Genomic DNA, 19970 nt, shown 5'->3' with positions numbered 1-19970 from the left:
AACCCCGTGTGCCCTTATCTTGCTTAATAACCTTTTTTGTGGCACCTTATCGAATGCCTTTTGGAAATCCAAATATACTACATTCATTGGTTCCCCTTTATCTCCCCTGCTAGTTGCATCCTCAAAAAATTCTGAGAAATTTGTCAAACACGATTTACAATTCATAAATCTATGTTGACTCTGCCTAATCATATTATGATTTTTTTTTTAAAAAGTACCCTGTTACCACTTCTTTAATAATGCAACATTTTTCCGATGACTGATGTCAGGCTAACTGGCCTGTAGTTCCCAGTTTTCTCTCTCCCTCCTTTTCTTGAACAGCAGGTTTAATTTGCTGGGATCTTTCCTGAATTTAGGGAAGGTAGGTGAAAGTGTAACTATACTCACCTTTCCTGATCTGGTTAGGTCATTAAAGCACACCCTGCACTGAATCCAGGAGCATGGAACAATGTTCCTGCTGCTGACCTCCTGGGCCACTTCCAGCACCCCACCTTCTTTGTGGCAGGACCAGGTTTCTTCCTCTTGTTGTTGGGGAACAGTATCTTTCTCCAGCTCCTCACAATGCCCAGTAGTACATCAAGAGAGGCATCATTGAAGCAGGGTGCAGCCTTTGAGCGTCCTCAGAACAGAAGACTGGTTGGAGAGAGAGATGCACTCACGGGACTTCTGTCCTACCTACCTGGTCCTCCTTGTCTGTCTGGCGGTCACCCATTCACTCTCTGCCTGCACACTCTTAAGCTGCGGGGTGACCACCTTCTGAAACGTGCTATCTATGAAGTTCTCAGCCTTGCGGATGCACCGCAGTAAATCCAGCTGCCACTCAAGCTCCAAAACACAGATCTCGAGCTGCCTTGGCTGTCGACATTTCCTGCACATGTGGTTGTCCAGGCCACGTGAATCGCCCAGGACTTCCCACATGACACAGGACTGAGCTGCCCTGCCATGCCCCTATTTAATATATTATGAACATCTTAGCAGAAATAAACTTAAAACGAAAACCAAACACTCATGAGCTACTCACCAATCAGTTTCTTCCCTTGTGCCGACGTTACTTTTTTTTTACTCTGACGTCACTCTTTCAAATTCTGCCTCTGTTGAGTCACTGTCATTCTGGCCTGCTCTCCACTAATTCTGTCGCCATTGTTTAAATCTCCTCAAGCCGTTCCCATGGTGCTCTGCGCTCCGCCGATTCTGCCGCTGCTGTTTAACTCTCCTCAGGCTGCTCCCGTGGTGCTCTGCGTCAATATCATTGGGCTGTGAATTTTGCACTTAAATCAACCCTGCCTGCCTTTAGTGGATGTCTTGTCAATGAGTTGAATCGCCACCATTAATATTATAGCAGCCGGGAACATGGCAGGTTGGAGGCAGGATCGTTACTTTCAAGATTTTAACCCATCGCCCAACCTTTTCCTGCCTGTCAGGTGGGGGGTTGGGGGGAGGAGGTTAAAATCCGGGTCGATCGCTAAAGAGAAAAGATATGTTCATGTTTTGTATGTAAACTTTTCATCAGAACTTAACAAGCTCCTCCTTCAAGTCATTCACCTTCTTAGTCTTCAACATCCCTGGCACTTAACTGACTCTTTAGATATATTCTACCCCAAGCATTTAGGTAGAACTTTTGTTAGATAACTCAAGAATGTCTTCTTTCAATGTAAGGAATTAGTCGACCAATATTTGTTAGTGGAACCATGTGGAAGAATATCACTCTTATGGTTCAGAGAACACTGTAGTTTCAATGTATTTACTGTTGGCAAAAGTGCCTTAACATTGTGTACAGGATACAATTCTCCCATCCTTTGTCTTTAAATCAATATATACTTTTTTTAATGAAACTTCCCCAGTTATACAATGTATATTTTGAATTGTTGCTCATTAGAAGTATATATCACTTGTTCCCTCTTTTGCTTTGAATTTCTCATGCAGGCACAATTCAAGGTAACTCACAATATTGTTTGAGTGAAAAAGTAAGGTTTGACATTGCTTATACTGAAGATCATATCAGAACTATGCCAGATGTTTGGTTTGTTGAATTCATTTAAGGTTTGTGGTATTTGAATTTTTCACTAAGATTTTCACTGGCCTTTACACCAAACAGGATATGGTAATTTTTAAATTACTTTGTCATTTAAAAAATCAAACTCTGATTAGATAACATCTCAAAAATTATTTGATATTTTTTCTCCACCTTCTATTTCTGTCAGAACCTTGAACCTTAACTGATTCTCATGCCCAGCCATGCAATCAGGGGAACTCATGCTATGTGACTTAAAATACGCAGTGTCACATGAATAATATTTGTAAAACAGATCATATGCATGTCATAGGATAAGCCTGTCTGGGAGTTCTTTCCCATCTGTTGTATTCCAATCTTGAAAATTTTAAAAATGTAAGTGTGTTTTTTGTAATTAACTGATATCTTGGATTGGCCACTTCAAAGCATTACTGATGTTTCCCCCAAGAGTGCGCTTAGATTGGCCAGATTAACCTATCTATATTCATCCATGCATGCTCATGTGTATAATTGTAACCATAATTTACCTACCCAGTTATTGTTACACAATTTCCCCCACAATTGTATAAATATATAGGCAGAGTCTGCACTAGATATTTACCCCCACATAGCCAGTTATGGTAGATTTATCAACTGCATCGAATTACCATCAATGATTATTGAAGTTTAACTTGAGACATGTTGGGCCCAAGTTTCGGCCTCAGTTGCTCCTGATTTTTTGGAGCAACTGGTGTAGAACGGAGTATCTTAGAAATTCAAATTCTCGGCATTTAGTTTGCTCCAGTTCTAGTCAGTTAGAACAGTTTCACTTTGGAACAGAATTTTTTTTTCCAAAAGGGGGCGTGTCCGGTCACTTACGCCTGTTTTCAAAGTTTCGGCAGTGAAAACTTACTCCAAACTAACTTAGAATGGAGTAAGTGAAGATTTTTGTACGCTCGAAAAAACCTTGTCTACACTTTAGAAAATCAGGCGTAGGTTACAAATCAGGCGTAGGGAATGGGGGGGGGGGGTTTAAAGGGAAGTTTACAAACATTAAACACTTCAGTTTTACAAATAAAGAGCCATCATCAATAATAAATGATAAAAACATCAATAAATCAACCAAACAAAAATTAATAATTTTTTAAAAAATCAATAAATAAAACATTTTCTACTTACCGACTGCAGCACCAGGAGCCCTCCAACAGCGTGCTGGGATGCCCCCCACCACGGTGTGTCTCTGTCAGTGTCTCTATCTCTCTGTCTACCTGTGTGTGTCTCTCACTCTCTGTCTGTCAGTGCCTGTGTTTCTGACAGTGAGGGGAGCGGGAGGAGGGGGGTAGAGGGAGAGAGGGGGCAGGGGGAAGGGAGGGATGGGGGAGGGTGGGGGGAGAAGGGGAAAGGGGGGAAATGGGAAGGGGGGAAAGGGGGGGAGGAAGGAGAAGGGGGGGGAAGGAGAAGGGGGGGAGGGGGGGGGAGGCTGAACGGGCCCGGCCCGGCGGCCGGGCCCAAGACTTCGAGCAGGGCCCGTCCCCAGCACCAGATTTACAGGTAGGTGGCGTTGGGTTGAGTCGGGTCCGGGGTCGGGAGCGCGGGTCGGGTCGGGGGGAGTACGGGTTGGGGGTGGGGGGGTGGGGGCGGAAGGAGGGAGGTCGGTTCAGGTCGGTTCGTGTCGGGGGCGGGGGGGAGGGAGGTCAGGTTGGGTCGGGTTCGGTGGGGGGGCGGTGAGGGAGCGCGGGTCGGGTCGGGGGGGTGGTGGGAGGGAGGTCGGTTCTGTTCGGGTCGGGCCCAGTCTGGGGGGGTTTGGGTCCGGTCCGGGGGGAGGGGAGAGCGGGAGTCGGGTCGGTGTCGCGATCAGGTCCCGTCCGGGGGCGAGGGAGCGGGAGTCGAGTCAGGTCGGGAGGGAGCAGGAGCTGGGCGTGGGAGGAGCCTTATGCACGCAGCCCCAGTGAGGCCATTCGGCCAGGGCTAGGGGCTGCGTGCTTCGGGCCCCTCTCACACAGTTTTGGGCGCCTGGAGCTATTGCACATGCGCGCCCACTGTAGCACGCATGTGCAGAGGTCCCGGCACTGTTTTCAGTGCAGGGACCTAGCTCCGCCCCCTACAGCTCGTGCTGCACCGCGCCCGGTTCCAGAGGACCAGCAGGGAGCCGGAGAATCTGGAAGTTTTTTTTAGGCGCACTTTGTGGCGTGAAAAACGGGCGTCCAGGTCAGGGCTGCGCCGTTCTAGGCGTGGCCCGAAACTTGGGCCCGTTGACACTAGGGGGAGGGTGTACTTTACAGCCTTCACTCAATCTTTGTAATATTGCATTAAAACTAAAGAAATTCAAAATCTGAAGTTCAGCATTGCTAAGTTTGGAAACAATACTGATATTGCTTGTGATTTCTATTGTCGTATAGTATAACACTTCCCTGCCGCAAGACTACTGATGTTATCTTTATATTTGGCAAGGCTGGTAGCATTTCGGGATTCAGGAGTTGTCAGCAAAGCAGATGGTCCATCGTTTGTGGTTCATCACTAATCACACTGGGTTACTGTCACCGTATCCCCATTCCCTCATCATTACTTTTCAACAATTGTGTAACCAATTGAGGCATTTCCAGATTGGCCATGGTTCAGAGGCTCCAGCTGGGAAATGCTCATCAGGTTCGATAATATGATGATGTAACTTATTTTGTAGATGTATTCGCCAGTCGTTAATTCCTCACTGTTTCACACTGGAGGCAAGGGATCATGATATCAGTCAGCATTACAAGACTCTGTTTAGCGTTGCTTTAGTGCAGTAACTTGTGATAATGGCCGGAATTTTAATCGGGAGGTGGGTTGGGAGCGAGGGGGCGAGGAAGGGGTAGGGAAACGGGTTTCTAGCAGGCCCTGCCAAATTTAATGGCAGGGCCTGATTTGCATTTCAAACCTCTGTTACCCACCCCGCAGCCAGCAAGATGGAGAGGCTGGCTGGCTGCGGGCAGGTAGGTAGAGAGGAGGGCGGGAGGAATCGGGTAGGGTGTGGTCAGGGGGGCCGGAGAAGGATTGGGGTGGAGAAAGAGGATCGGGGCCAGATCATCTGCGGGGAGGGAGAGAGGATAGAGGGGAGAGGTAGGCATCGGGGCCGGAGCATCGTGGGTGGGGGGAAGGAAGCATTGCAGCCGGAGCATCGGGGGGGTGGGGAGAAGAGAATCGTGGCCAGAGCTTCGGGGTTGTGGGGGAGTCCGTAGAGGTGATCGGAGAGTTCGTTGGGGGGTGGGAGATCAGAGGCTTGGTGGAGGGATAGGAGACCTTGTGGCGGGGATCGGAGGCCTGGCAGGGGAGGGGGGGAGAGGCGAACCGGAGGCCTCTGGGGTGGGGTTGGAGATCTTGGATCTTGGGGTGTGTAAAGTCCTGTTCCTGCAGTACAGATTCACACGAGGCACATACTGAAGTCAAGGTCACTCAGGACCTGCACCTTTATTACACAGCTCTCGAATGCCACACTTGCCTGAGACCTGTCCTTATATGCCTGTCTGGGACGGGTATCCAGTGTCTCCTGCAAGTGCACCCCTAGTGGTAAGGTAAGCTTGTGGTTATAGGTCATCTCTAGTTACAGTCATGTATAGCATGGTAAGATACAGTTATGTACAGTAGTGAGAGATACATGACAGGGTGGGGGGGATCGGAGGCCTCATGGGGGAGGATCGAATGCTTCGTGGGGGTCTGCAATCACGTAGGGCGGGTGAGGCAGGAACGCTAGATCCAGGAGGTAAGTGTAAAGGCAGTACTTGCCTTACTTTAGCTGGCAGTTTTTACGAGGCCTAAGAACCCTGACCAGCCAGTTAAATTTGAATGCTCGCTAAATCTGAGGCATGCCAGCTTCATTATAATATTTAAATGAGCAGCCCGCCTCCTGGGAGCAGGGTGGTTACCCGTCCATATCCTGTCTCTGTTAAAATCAGAAGTGGGCGGGTTGGAGGTAGGTTGGGGTCAGGATTCTGTTTTTTAACACTTCAACTTCCCACTCGACACCAACCTACCAATTCTTTGGAGTTAAAATGCTCCTAAATGATTCTCAACAATGGCTGATATCAATGGTGAGCCATCTTGGAGTTAAAGAAAGTCAAGTTCTAATTTTACTCCAACTCCAGCTCACCAGAGCAGGGAAGGTTACAGGAAGGTCAGGGAGAGAGTGAGACAGGTGATTAAGAAACACAGAGGAATATAAATGAATGAATAAAATTGAAAAAGAGAAAGGTGAAGTGATAAAAGAGACAACAAGAGGAGAGAATGTAAAATGAAGCAAGATAAGAGATGCTCATTACAATGGAAGGAGGCAATAGGAAGTAGACGTGACTTCAGGTAGATATCTGAGGATGGAAAGAAGAGAGAAAAACAAATATGAGTTATGTCATGTATCTTACATTATTATATATAACTGTATCCTAACATGCTATACATGACTAATAAGATATGACCTGTAATCACCAGCATACCTTACCACCAGGGGTGCACTTGCAGGAGACACTGGGATACCTGTCCCAGACAGGTATATAAGGACAGGTCTCAGGCAAGTGCAGCATTCCAGAGCTGTGAAATAAAGGTGCAGGTCCAGAGTGACCTTGACTTCACTACATGCCTCGTGTGAATCTGTACTGAGGGGACAGGACTTTACAGTGGCGACGAGTTACGGAATTACAGAATCCACAGAATGGCAAACAACGGATCAGATGAAAAGTACAATGCTGGAGACAATTGGGAGGACTTTATAGAAAGGCTCCAGCAAAGCTTTGTAACCAAAGACTGGTTAGGCGACGATAAGGCAGACAAGAGAAGAGCCCATCTCTTGACCAACTGTGGCTCGAAAACATACGCTTTAATGAAGGATCTGCTGGCACCCGAGAAAACAGCAAGCAAGTCGTTTGAAGAATTGAGCACACTGGTAAGAGACCACCTCAAGCTAGCGAGCAGCATACACATGGCCACAGGTTCTACAACTACAGACGCTGTGTGGGCCAGAGCATACCCGACTTTGTGGCGGAACTGTGGAGGTTGGCTAGTTTATGTGAGTTCTCTGATGAACTGAGGAGAGAAATGCTGAGAGACTTTTTCATTGAAGGAATAAGCCACGCAGGCATATTCCGAAAGCTCATAGAGACCAAGAACCTGACCTTAGAGGCGGCAGCACTGGTTGCACAGACATTCTTGGCAGGGGAAGAAGAAACGAGGTTGATTTACAATGTAGGTACGACAACTAACAAAATATCAGAACAAGGAGTTCACAGCGTGAAACAAGCTGCTACCCTCACACACAGACAAAAGCGGGAGAGCAGGCCCTCGACAACAGGCAGTGGCGCCAGAAGTCACCAAGGGCCACAGGAACGGGCGTTCACAGCGCATCAACCCACAATGCGAGCAATCAACTACAAACTGAGAGAAGCTCAAGAGAGATCAGCCAGACGCAGCTCATTCTTTGGAAACAATGGAAACGGTCTGTGCTGGAGATGTGGGGGTGGGCACTCGTCAAGGGGATGTCGATTTCAGCAGGCTGTTTGCAGGAACTGTGAATATACAGGGCATCTGGCCCGCATATGCAAAAAAACGGCAGCTCGGCTGGTATAAGAATCGGATGGGTCAGAAAGCGGACCAGAAGATGGTGGGGACAGTACCCGGGACACCGGCGTACAGCGGGTTAACACGATCAATGGCCACTGCTCCTACAACAAGATGCTGCCGAAAATGATGAGGGTCCTACTCAACGGGATACCTGTCAACATGGAGCTGGACATGGGAGCGAGTCAATCTCTCATGGGCGTTCAACAATTTGAACAACTGTGGCCGCATAAAAGAGACAGACCAAAACTCACAAGGGTCGACACCAAACTAAGGACCTATACCAAAGAAATCGTACCCGTCCTCGGCAGTGCCATGCTCTCTGTCACATACAAAGGGACAGTGAACCGACTTCCCCTATGGATTGTCCCCAGAGACCCCCCAGCACTGCTGGGAGAAGCTGGCTGGTAAAACTAAACTGGAAATGGGATGATGTTCATGCCATGTCGTTACAGGAACGGACCTCCTGCTCAACAGTTATAAAGCGATTTGAACATCTCTTTCAGCCAGGTGTGGGCACTTTCAAAGGGGCCAAAGTCAAAATCTACATCACACAGGATGCTAGACCGGTCCATCACAAGGCCAGAGCTGTACCCTATGTGATGAGGGAAAAGATTGAACACAAACTAGACAGGCTTCTGCGGGAAGGCATTATATCACCTGTGGAATTTAGCGACTGGGCAAGTCCCATCGTCCCAGTCATGAAGCCTGATGGATCCGTACGAATCTGTGGGGACTACAAATCTACCATAAACAGAGTCTCCCTACAGGACCAGTACCCGCTGCCCAGAGCGGAGGACTTATTTGCCACATTGGCTGGAGGTAAACTTTTCTCAAAACTAGACCTCACATCTGCGTATATGACGCAAGAATTGACCGAGGAATCCAAGCTACTCACCACCATCAACACACATCGAGGCCTTTTCATGTACAATCGATGCCCATTCGGCATCAGGTCGGCAGCTGCCGTATTTCAGCGCAACATGGAGAGTCTGCTCAAGTCCATCCAGGGGACGGTTGTATTTGAAGACGACATACTTATCACAGGCAGGGACACAGATTCCCATCTCCGTAATTTGGAGGAAGTACTAAAGCGGTTGGATCGGGTAGGCCTACGCGTTAAGAAATCCAAGTGCCTGTTTCTCGCACCAGAGGTTGAATTTTTGGGCAGAAGGATTGCCGCTGATGGAATCCGCCCAACAGAGTCCAAAACAGAAGCAATTTGCCTGGCACCCAAGTCCCGGAATGTCTCGGAACTGCGCGCCTTTCTCGGGCTACTCAATTACTTTGGGAACTTTATGCAGAACATAAGCACGCTGCTGGAACCTCTCCACGTGCTACTCAGGAAGGGTTGCGATTGGTTTTGGGGGGACGCCCAGGAACGCGCCTTCAATAAGGCACGCAACCTTCTGTGTTCCAACAGTGTTTTGACTTTCTTTGATCCAGGTAGAAAGCTAGTTCTCACATGTGATGCGTCAGCGTATGGGGTCGGGTGCGTTTTACAACATGTCAATAGTGCGGGCAAATTACAACCCATAGCTTATGCCTCAAGGTCACTTTCGCGGGCGAGAATGGGAGAGAAGGAGGCGCTCGCGTGCGTGTACGGTGTCAAAAAGATGCACCAATACCTTTTCGGGGCCAAGTTCGCATTAGAAACCGACCACAAGCCCCTCACGTCCCTCCTATCCGAGAGCAAGTTAATAAACGCCAACGCCTCGGCGCGAATTCAACGGTGGGCACTCATGCTGGTGTCCTACGACTATACCATAAGGCACAGACCAGGCACAGACAACTGTGCTGACGCGCTCACAGGCTATCCCTGACAACCACGGAAGGGTTTGACGAACAGGACTGTGATATAGTCATGGCAATCAATGTCTTTGAATCCACAGGTTCGCCCATGACTGCTCACCAAATCAGAGCCTGGACGGCCAGCGACCCCACGTTATCCTTAGTAAAACTATGTGTCCTAACCGGTGACTGGGCAGAGGCTCGCGATGCCTGCCCCGAGGAATTAAAGCACTTTCACAGGCGCATGCATGAGCTATCACTACAAGCGGACTGCCTGATGTGGGCAGCCGAGTAGTCATGCCTCTGCGAGGCAGAGAGGCATTTGTCCGGGAGCTCCACCGTGAGCAATCGGGGATTGTTCTCATGAAGGCCATAGCCAGATCCCACGTCTGGTGGCCTGGTATTGATGCGGACTTGGAGCTCTGCATCCGACGGTGCACCATTTGTGCCCAACTCAGCAATGCACCCAGGGGGGCTCCCCTGAGCCCCTGGCCCTGGCCTACCAAACCGTGGTCGCGGGTGCACGTGGACTATGCGGGCCCATTCATGGGCAAAATGTTCCTCGTAGTTGTAGATGCATTTTCAAAGTGGATCGAATGCACCATTTTAAACTCGAGCACAACCTCCGCCACAGTGGAGAGCCTCGCAACCATGTTTTCAACGCACAGAATCCCTGACATATTGGTCAGTGACAATGGTCAGTGCTTCACCAGTGCAGAATTCCAAGATTTTATAATTCACCACAGCATAAATCACATCAAGACAGCACCGTTCAAGCCAGCCTCCAACGGCCAGGCAGAGAGAGCAGTGTAAATCATTAAACAAGGCATGCTTAAAAATCCAAGGTCCCACGCTGCTGCAGGGTCGCCTGTCGCGACTGCTGCTGGCATACAGATCTCGTCCGCACTCATTGACTGGGACTCCCCCCGCGCCTCTGTTGATGAAAAGGACTTTAAAAACAAGGCTCTCATTAATCCTCCCAGACATGCACAAAATCGTTGAGGCAAAGCGCCGTAAGCTGACTGAGTACCATGACAGAAATTCGAGGGGGAGATGGAATGAGATAGGAGACAAAGTGTTTGTACTAAACTATGGCAGGGGTCCCAAATGGCTTGCAGGGACAGTAACTGGCAAGGAAAGAAACAGGCTGCTGGTAGCACAAATGGACAATGGCCAAACCTGCCAGAGACATGTAGACCAAGTCAAAAGCAGATTTACCAACAACACTGCGGAACCAGAGGCAGACTACAATGTGGAACTCGCACCACACCTGGTGGACAGACAAAGGGAACAACCTGAGGAAAGGGCAATCCCAAAAGACAGCCCAGGCGAGCCAACAACAATCACACCAATCGAAACAGACAGCCCAGGCGAGATACCAGCAACCACACCCAAAGAAAAACAGACACCAAGGCAAACAACTGAACCACAACTCAGACACTCCATGCGAGAGCGTAGACCGCCTGAGAGACTTAACCTATAAAGACAATAAGACCTTGGGGGTGGGTGATGTCATGTATCTTACATTATTATATATAACTATATCCTAACATGCTATACATGACTGTAATAAGATATGACCTGTAACCACCAGCATACCTTACCACCAGGGGTGCACTTGTAGGAGACACTGGGATACCTGTCCCAGACAGGTATATAAGGACAGGTCTCAGGCAAGTGCAGCATTCCAGAGCTGTGAAATAAAGGTGCAGGTCCAGAGTGACCTTGACTTCAATACATGCCTTGTGTGAATCTGTACTGAGGGGACAGGACTTTACAGGTTAAAAACAGGAGAGAAACTTAAAAACAGAGGGGACAAATGAGGAAATACTAGAGAGAGAGTAAACTGAGGAGAGACCATCGGTGAAAACAAAATGGAAATAAAATAAAAATGGAAGTAAGCAAACTAGAGAGCAACTGCTTAGGATATCCTTCATCAATGCACAACTTATTTAATGATTACTGTGGTTATCAAACCAACCATTACAATAATTCACATATTCATCTCGTCATTTATACTGTGATGGTAGTTATGGAGATGAGTCATGCTTCCAGGATGTGCATGGAAGCCTTCACATACCTTGGTCATCCTTGTGAGGTCATTAAATCTTATCCAGCACTGTGTGGGCGCGTGTGAAGTGGTGGACTGCTTGTGCCACCTCCTTACATAACACCTGTGCTCAGTAGCCCAGGAGACATTCCCTCCTTGCCCTTATTTGCAAGTAGCATGTCCGTGCAGTCATCTGAAAACCTGAGGAGCTCTTTTGACAGCTGAACCCCACCCCCACCGGTTGCTCCCCCTTTGTGCCATCCTTCAGAAGTTCCTGCTGTTTTTTGATTTTTTGGAAGCCAGGTGTGCAGTTTATTGGGGTAGGTGAATCCTGCAGCATTTTATACTCTACAATCGTGTAGTATTTCTCTTTCTCCCAGTGATGGTAAGCCAGTCGAGAGTGCGGAAATTGGGCTGGTCCCAGAAAAATGAGACAGGTTTCAAGGTGTATCCTGTGGGTGGACAGAATTTCTTCCGAGTTTCCAGCAGGTGGAGGAATATTCAGTCCAGCACTGTCTGTACTTCAGGTTGCAATTACACAACAGGATTTGTGTTTTTGTGTATTTAATATCTTTAAAACAAGAATCCATAATGACCACAGAATTCTAAGTGTTTAGATCAACACTTTTTTAATTTTTTATGGTTTTGGTATATGTCATGCTACATTAACACACAATTACACAGCATATTTGTTACTTAACATAAATAAATTTCATGTCATTAAATGTCTTCATAATATTTTGGTTCCTGGAACAAGGTGAAAAATTCAAAGAAAATGTTACCGCGGAGAGCCAACATTTATTTTCCTACCCTATCTGAAAGGATTGCCAGTTAGTGCTTTGGAGGAATTCGGCAGGATATCAAACACGTTATTGCATGAGATGCTGAGCACGCAGTTAACCAGGAAGTTTTACACACAAGCCTCGGTTTGTTCAGATTGCACTTGGCAGGGAAATAACATCTGCTGCTACCCTTCTAATAAACCTGTCCAAAGATACATTAGACCGTTTACTGCAGTACACCAGCGCCTTTAGCAGAATAGAACCTGAACACCAGATAAATCTGTGCTATACAATAACCACACCATGTAGTTACAATTGTTCCTTTGGTTTTCTTGCCACAACCACATGAGAGTTGGGGATCTTTTTCATACAGTTTTGCACTGCCACCTAAAGGCTGAAACAGAAAAGAGTGCAAATTTTGCTGAGTGCCGAAGGAAAGTCTGGTAATAGCAACAATTCATAGACTGAAGGATTATTAATACAGTTGGATATCGTTTATGTCCTGTGTCACAAATTAAACTTTCACAAAATGTCTAATCTTTTAATGAAATTATTAATGTGTTACTAATTTCTTCAACTTGATTAACTAGGTGCAATTGAATACAACTTTAGCTATGGGACGCTGGACCTCCATTTACTATTTTTTGGCATATATAATTCTCATCTTGTCCATCTTTTCCACAAAACATGGGATGTGCAATTTCTGGGAGCCCGCTCCATCGCTAAAGGTGCGATGGTTCATGACTACCACCCATCAGTATGCACCAGCTCTGACCCCATCCCAGGTCCTGGGGTCAAGGTAATTTGCATAAAACAGTGGGCATCTATGCTACTTCTGGTGTTTCCTGGGCTTCTGCCCGATGGTGTGGGGTGGGGGCAATTTGTCAGTGGCATCTTGTTGCTCCATCGGGGGAGTAGGGTGGGCTGTTCCTGCTGAAGAACTGAAATATTTAATAAATAAATGTGCAATTTTTCAGTTTGAGCATTCCCAATAGCAATTGGTTGCTCTATCCTTTCTGACCTTAGCATAGAGGGGGAGAGCGGGGTCGACATAACAGGCACCTGTACCCCATGCTCAACAGAATTTCTCAAGAAAAAGGGGCAGAGACGCACCAGAACAAAGTCCTGCCCCAAATTCTGACCTGCACAGCTGCCTGGCATATGCTGCCACATTGCCCTTCCAGGCCTGGAAATTCCAGGGCCATGAAATTCAATTGTCAGAAGGAGAGCTCAGGGAGTTAGCTCCAATCTCGTGAGTTTCCACCAAACTTTGCAGCCTGACAGTTTGAAACTAACCTCAGATTGAGGAGATGTCAGCATCTGTAAAACTGAACACAAATTGCCCATTGTGGTCTGTCTTTTTGTTCCACTCCAATGGCAATTAAAGTCAATGATTAAATGCACATACCTTAAAATATTGTAAGATTTACGACTTTTGGTAGAGTCCAGATATAATCATCTCCTAACCACCCTCCATAAATTCTCATATGCAGTTACACCTGTATTTAAAATCAACTACCAATAATAATAACCCAACCACACCTCCCCTGCAGTTGTAAGCCTGCACCTACACAGGCGTCACCTACCCTGACAAACTGCACACCTGGTCTCCTACCACTGGCCTATTTATTATGTTCTTTTGCCACAGAAACAAAGCATATAGGGTCAATTTCCTTGGGCCTCCTTCACCCATGTGCTTACTATACAAAGTGCACCAGAAGTGCATTCTGCACAAAAACTGTCCTGTATGTCCCTATTTCCTGTTATTGCTTATTTAAATATTGTGCATGATATGCAGGTGAATGTCATTGTTGGATGGGAGAAGTGATGCACAGGAAATCGGAGACTGCTGGCACATTGAAGGTGTGCAGCAGCTTCAAGGGACTGCTACATTTAGGACTGGTTCCGGAGCCTTTTATATGCTATTTTAGCAACATTGATTTACCTGGGTCACTCTGTAGCAGTACTTTATTCTCAGCATTATAGTACTCTTGAATGATAATTTTATCACATTACATTGCCTTGCAAAGGCTGCTATTTCCCTGTAGAGGAAGCTGCAATGTTTCTTAGTAAGGCTGGAAGAATGAGAGCACATTGCCTTGACAGCAAAACTGCTGAGCAATTTTCTCTGTAACTGGAGCTAAGGAGGTCTTCTTTCATTGCTATGAACAAAAAAAGTCCCTAAGCCTGTAGGTCAGAGAGTATTGCAAGAGGTGGCAAAGTGGTTAACACTAGCAGCACAGCTCTCAGGATCTGGCTACAGTGTAGGAAAAAAAAATCAATGGTCGCAACAGGACAATGGCGGGCCTTTGAAATCTTGTGTGACATAACGTGATCGGCAACCTCAAACATGAATTTTCTCTCCTTACCCACATCTTCATCTGTGTGTTCATCAGAACCCACAAAATTAGAATTATGGTCAAGGGCAACCCACTGACTCCACCATTCCTTTACCCTCGCCTTTGTGGTCCAACCATTCTCCATTGTAAACCCTCGCATGATCCCTTTCCAACATAGAATGTGTCATTTGCCATACATTCAACAGTTAATTAATGCTTGCTTTATTCTCAGCAGAAGGCAGCACACAACAGGAGAGTGATGACTGCCACCAGATGGAGCCAAAAACACTGCATGAACTAACAGCATTTGTGGTGTCCCTGCGCCTTGCTACTGAATCACACGAGGCATGTACTGCAGACACGGTCACTGCGTGACCTTTCTTTATTCCCAGGACCAAGAAGTGATGACCCTGCGTGGGACCTCCCTTTAAATATCAGAGTGCCCAGGTGAGGAGTGTCTCCCACAAGTTCACCCCCCCGTGGTCAAGGTGTGCATTTCCAGGACATATATACAGTGTACAGTGTGGTTGCATGAAGGTTACAGTTACATGAAGGTTACAGTTGTATGAAGGTTGCATACATGACATCACCTCCCCCCTCACGTCTTTGTGTCAAAGGTTAAGTCTTTCAGGTGGTCGACGCTCTCTTGTGGAGCGCCGCAGTTGGGGCTCTGGTGGCTGAGCCTTGGCATGCATCTCGGTCACCTGAGGTGATTCCGGCCTGTCCGGGCTGGCCGCAGGGACTGTGCATGTTTGTGAATGTCCTTATTACTCGTCCACTGGCAGTGGTGTGGGTAACATCTCATGCTCTTCCTCAGGTTCCTCCATGTCTATGCTGAACCTTTTCTTTACTTGGTCCAAGTGTTTGCGGCATATCTGTCCATTGTTGAGTCTAACCACTATGACCCTATTCCCCTCTTTGCCAATTACGGTGCCCTCAAGCCACTTGGGTCCCAAAGCATGGTTAAGAACAAATACCGGGTCATCAATTTCTATACACCTCTCCCCTGCGTTTTGATCATGGCACTCTGTTTGGGACTGGCACTTGCCCTCAACAATGTGACAGGACTGGATGAACGAGGGACAGCCGTGTTTTAAGCGCGTGTTTCATGAGTAGTTCCGCTGGCGGGACTCCCGTGAGCGAATGTGGGCGGGACCTGTAGGCCAGCAGGAGGCGCGATAGGTGGTACTGAAGGAAGGGTCCTTGGATACGGAGCATGCCCTGTTTTATGACTTGGACCGCACGTTCTGCCTGGCCATTGGAAGCCGGCTTGAACGGCGCTGTCTGGACGTGTTTGATGCCATTACCTGACATAAACTCCTGGAATTCATGGCTGGTGAAGGACGGGCCATTGTCGCTGACCAGAATGTCCTGCAAGCAGTGGGTCGCGAAAACCGTACGCAGACTCTCCACGGTGGTGGATGTCGTGCACGAGTTTAATATGATGCACGCGATCCATTTCGAGTATGCATCGACAACAATCAGGAACATTTTTCCCATGAACGGACCCGCGTAGTTGACGTGAACATGTGCCCATAGCCTGGTGGGCCAGGGCCACGGACTGAGTGGGTCCTCCCTGGGGGCATTGCCCAGCTGGGCACTCGTCGTGCACCTGCGAACCCGGTGTTCCAGGTCTGAGTCAATTCCCGGCCACCATACATGTGACCGGGCAATGGCCTTCATTAGCACAATGCCAGTGGAGTTCCCTGATGAATGCTTCCCTTCCTTTCTGGGGCATGACTACCCGGCTGCCCCATAGCAAGCAGTCGGCTTGGATGGAGAGCTCATCCATCAGTATGTGAAACGGTTTGACCTCCTCGGGCACGCCCCGTGTGCGGGCGCCCAGTCGCCAGTCAGAACACATTTCTTTATCATGGATAGGAGGGGGTCCCTGTTGGTCCAGATTTTGATCTGGCGGGCTGTGATAGGGGAGCCTGCGGTGTCAAAAGCCTCAACGGCCATGACCATCTCAGCGCTTTGCTCCGACGCCCTCTCAGTGGTGGCCAGTGAAAGCCTGCTGAGCGCGTCAGTGCAATTCTCGGTGCCTGGCCGGTGCCGTATGGTGTAGTCATAAGCAGCCAGCGTGAGAGCCCATCGCTGTATGCGAGCTGACGCATTGGCATTGACAACCTTGCTGTCGGACAACAGGGATATTAACGGCTTGTGGTCTGTTACTAGCTCGAATCGCCTACCGAAAAGATACTGGTGCATCTTTTTCACCCCGTAAACACAAGCGAGTGCTTCCTTTTTGACCATGCTGTATCCACGCTCTGCCTGGGAGAGTGACCTGGAGGCATAAGCCACCGGTTGGAGTCGGCCGTCATCATTACCCTGCTGCAACAACACACCCAACGCCATAGGATGATGCATCACACGTTAAAACCAATTCTTTACAGGGGTCGTACAAGGTCAACAGCTTGTTAGAACAAAGCAGGTTCCGCACCCTATTGAAAGCCCGTTCTTGACCGTCCCCCCAAAACCATTCACAACCTTTACGCAAGAGCACGTATAGCGGCTTCAACAATGTTCTTAAGTTCGGCAGAAAGTTCCCAAGATAGTTCAAAAGTCCCAGGAATGATTGCAACTCCGATGTGTTGCCGGATCTGGGCGCCTGGCGGATCGCCTCCGTTTTAGCTTCGGTGGGCCGGATCCCATCTGCAGCAACTCTCCTGCCCAAAAACTCGATCTCTGGGGCCAAAAACACACTTGGGCTTTTTCAACCGCAAGCCTACCCGGTCCAGTTGGCATAGCACCTCCCCCAGGTTTTGGAGGTGTTCCTCGGTGTCTCGACCGATTAGGATGTCATCTTGGAATACGATCATTCCAGGAATGGATTTAAGCAAGCTTTCCATGCTCCTCTGAAAGATAGCGGCCGCCGAACGAATGCCAAACGGTCACCTGTTGTAGATAAATAGCCCCTTGTGCGTCGTGATGGTGATCAGAAGCTTGGATTCTTCAGCCAGTTCCTGAGTTATGTAGGCCGAAGTGAGGTCCAACTTGGTAAACAGCTTGCCACCTGCCAGCATGGCAAAAAGGTCCTCCGCTCTCGGAAGCGGGTATTGGTCCTGCAGTGTCACTCGGTGATGGTGGTCTTATAGTCGCCACAAATCCTGACCGAGCCATCCGCTTTGAGAACAGGAACGATGGGGCTTGCCCAGTCACTGAATTCAACAGGCAAAATTATGCCCTCTCTGAGCAGTCTGTCCAATTCACTTTCAATTTTCTCACGCATCACATACGGCACCGCTCTGGCTTTGTAGTGTACTGGTCTGGCGTCCAGGGTGATGCATATCATTACTTTGGTGCCCTTGAAAGTCCCGACACCGGGTTGAAACACTGCCCTGAATTTCTGTAGCACCTGTGAGCATGAGCTTCGCTCCACAGATGAAATGGCGTGCACATCCCCCCATTTCCAGTTCATCTCGGCTAGCCAGCTCCTCCCCAAAAGTGTGGGGCCATTTCCCAGGACAATCCAGAGTGGCAGCCGGTTCTCTGATCCATTATGTGTTACCACCAGGTTTGCACTGCCTAGCACTGGGATGGTCTATCTGGTGTACGTCCGTAGCTGCGTGTCAATGCATTCCAGTTTTGGCCTGTTAGCTGTGTGGCCATAGTCTCTCAAATTGTTGGGCACTCATAAGGGACTGGCTGGCTCCTGTGTCCAGCCTCATGCGCACTGGGATGCCATTCAATAAAACTATCATGGGTGGCGTTTTGGTATATGAGCTGTGAATGTCAACCACATGAACCCGCTGAACTTCAGCATCCATGGCTTTGTCCCAAGCATCATTCTGCATTGCAGGCCCCTCGTCTGGTTCCTCTGTCTCAGATTAGCCTCGCTACAGCCTTTCTGCACATTCTGGCCAAGTGTCCACTGGTGTTGCAATTCCTACCAGATAAATTGCTGGAACCTGCAGCTTTTCGCAATATGTCTACCCCCACACCTCCAGCATGAGCTGAGGTTGTTGTTAAGAAAAGGACTGTTAACAGGCATTCCCCTCTGATTGTCCCTTTGGTTATTTCTAAGCGCTCTGATGGTGGGTATCAATAGTCCCATCACGGGACCCATTGTTCCTCGAGATGGCGTGAATTGCCAATCCCCTTTCCATTGTCCCTGTTGCGGGCCCACCCTAGAGTCTGTTGCTGCCTGGCCGGTTTCAAAATGCCCTTGTCTGCAGCGGGGTCCTGAGCCGCGTTCACAATGTTAACTCCCTGGTTCATCGCCACGTTGGAACCAGAGCCATGTGCGTAAATTAGCTTGGTCTCCTATTCCCCTGCCATGAAGGTCTGAGCTATCAACACCGCCCCTTCTAAAGTCAAGTCCTTGGTCTCTATGAGCTTCCTGAAAATCTCGGCATGACTAATGCCCTCAATGAAGAAATCCCTTAACATCTCCCTCCTGCAGGAATCTGTGAACTTAGAGACTGGCCAAGCGCCGCAGGTCCGCAACGAAGTCAGATGTTTTATCCCTCCCGATGCCGGTGTGTGTAGAACCGGTGCCGGGCCATGTGTATGCTACTCATCGGTTTGAGACGCCCACTGATCAGCTGGCTGAGCTCTTCGAAGGACTTGTCCACCGGCTTCTTGGGTGCGAGGTCTTTCATCATCGCATACGTTTTTGTTCCGCAGCTGGTCAGTAGATGCGCCCTCCGCTTGTCAGCCGCTGCCGCTCCCAACCAGTCCTTCGTGACGAAACTCTGCTGGAGTCTCTCAACGAAGTCGTCCCAGTCCTCACCCACACAGTAATGTTCCTCTGTGCTACTGGTGGCCATCCTCGTGGTTCGGTGATTCCCGTTTCTCGTCGCCAAATGTGATGTCCCTGCACCTTGCTACTGAATCACACGAGGCATGCACTGCAGACACGGTCACTGTGTGACCTTTCTTTATTCCCAGGACCAAGAAGTGATAACCCTGCGTGGGACCTGCCTTTAAATACCTGAGTGCCCAGGTGAGGAGTGTCTCCCACAAGTTCACCCCGTGGTCAAGTGTGCATTTCCAGGACATATATACAGTGTACAGTGTGGTTGCATGAAGGTTACAGTTACATGAGGGTTACATACATGACAGTGTTCAAGGAGATGATGGGACAAATTCAGGGAAGAAACCTGAAGGAGCAGAGAGGAGTTGGGAAAGCTGGAGGCTTTTCCCCAGTTCAGCATTGATACCATCTGCTCATTAGCTCCATCACCTTTCCCCAAAACTCTGACTTGCATGTTGACATCCTAAAGCAATTTAAGCACAACTGGTAGTTGACTACTATTGTCTGACAAGGTGTTTGGAGGAATGAACCTATGTTCCTCTATGTCTTTTTAGGTGCAGCAGAGGAAACTGACCCTGAACCCTCACTGGACTCTTCATCAAACAACACAGCTTTGTACAGTCCTCTGCTTGAATACTATCACTTTTTGCAGTTGTGTTGGCCCCTCTCCAATGACAGT

This window comes from Pristiophorus japonicus, chromosome 4, assembly GCF_044704955.1.
Source record: "Pristiophorus japonicus isolate sPriJap1 chromosome 4, sPriJap1.hap1, whole genome shotgun sequence".
In the NCBI taxonomy this organism is placed as follows: Eukaryota; Metazoa; Chordata; class Chondrichthyes; family Pristiophoridae; genus Pristiophorus; species Pristiophorus japonicus.
The sequence above is the reverse complement of the archived record's forward strand: the minus strand, read 5'-3'. Positions refer to the sequence as shown.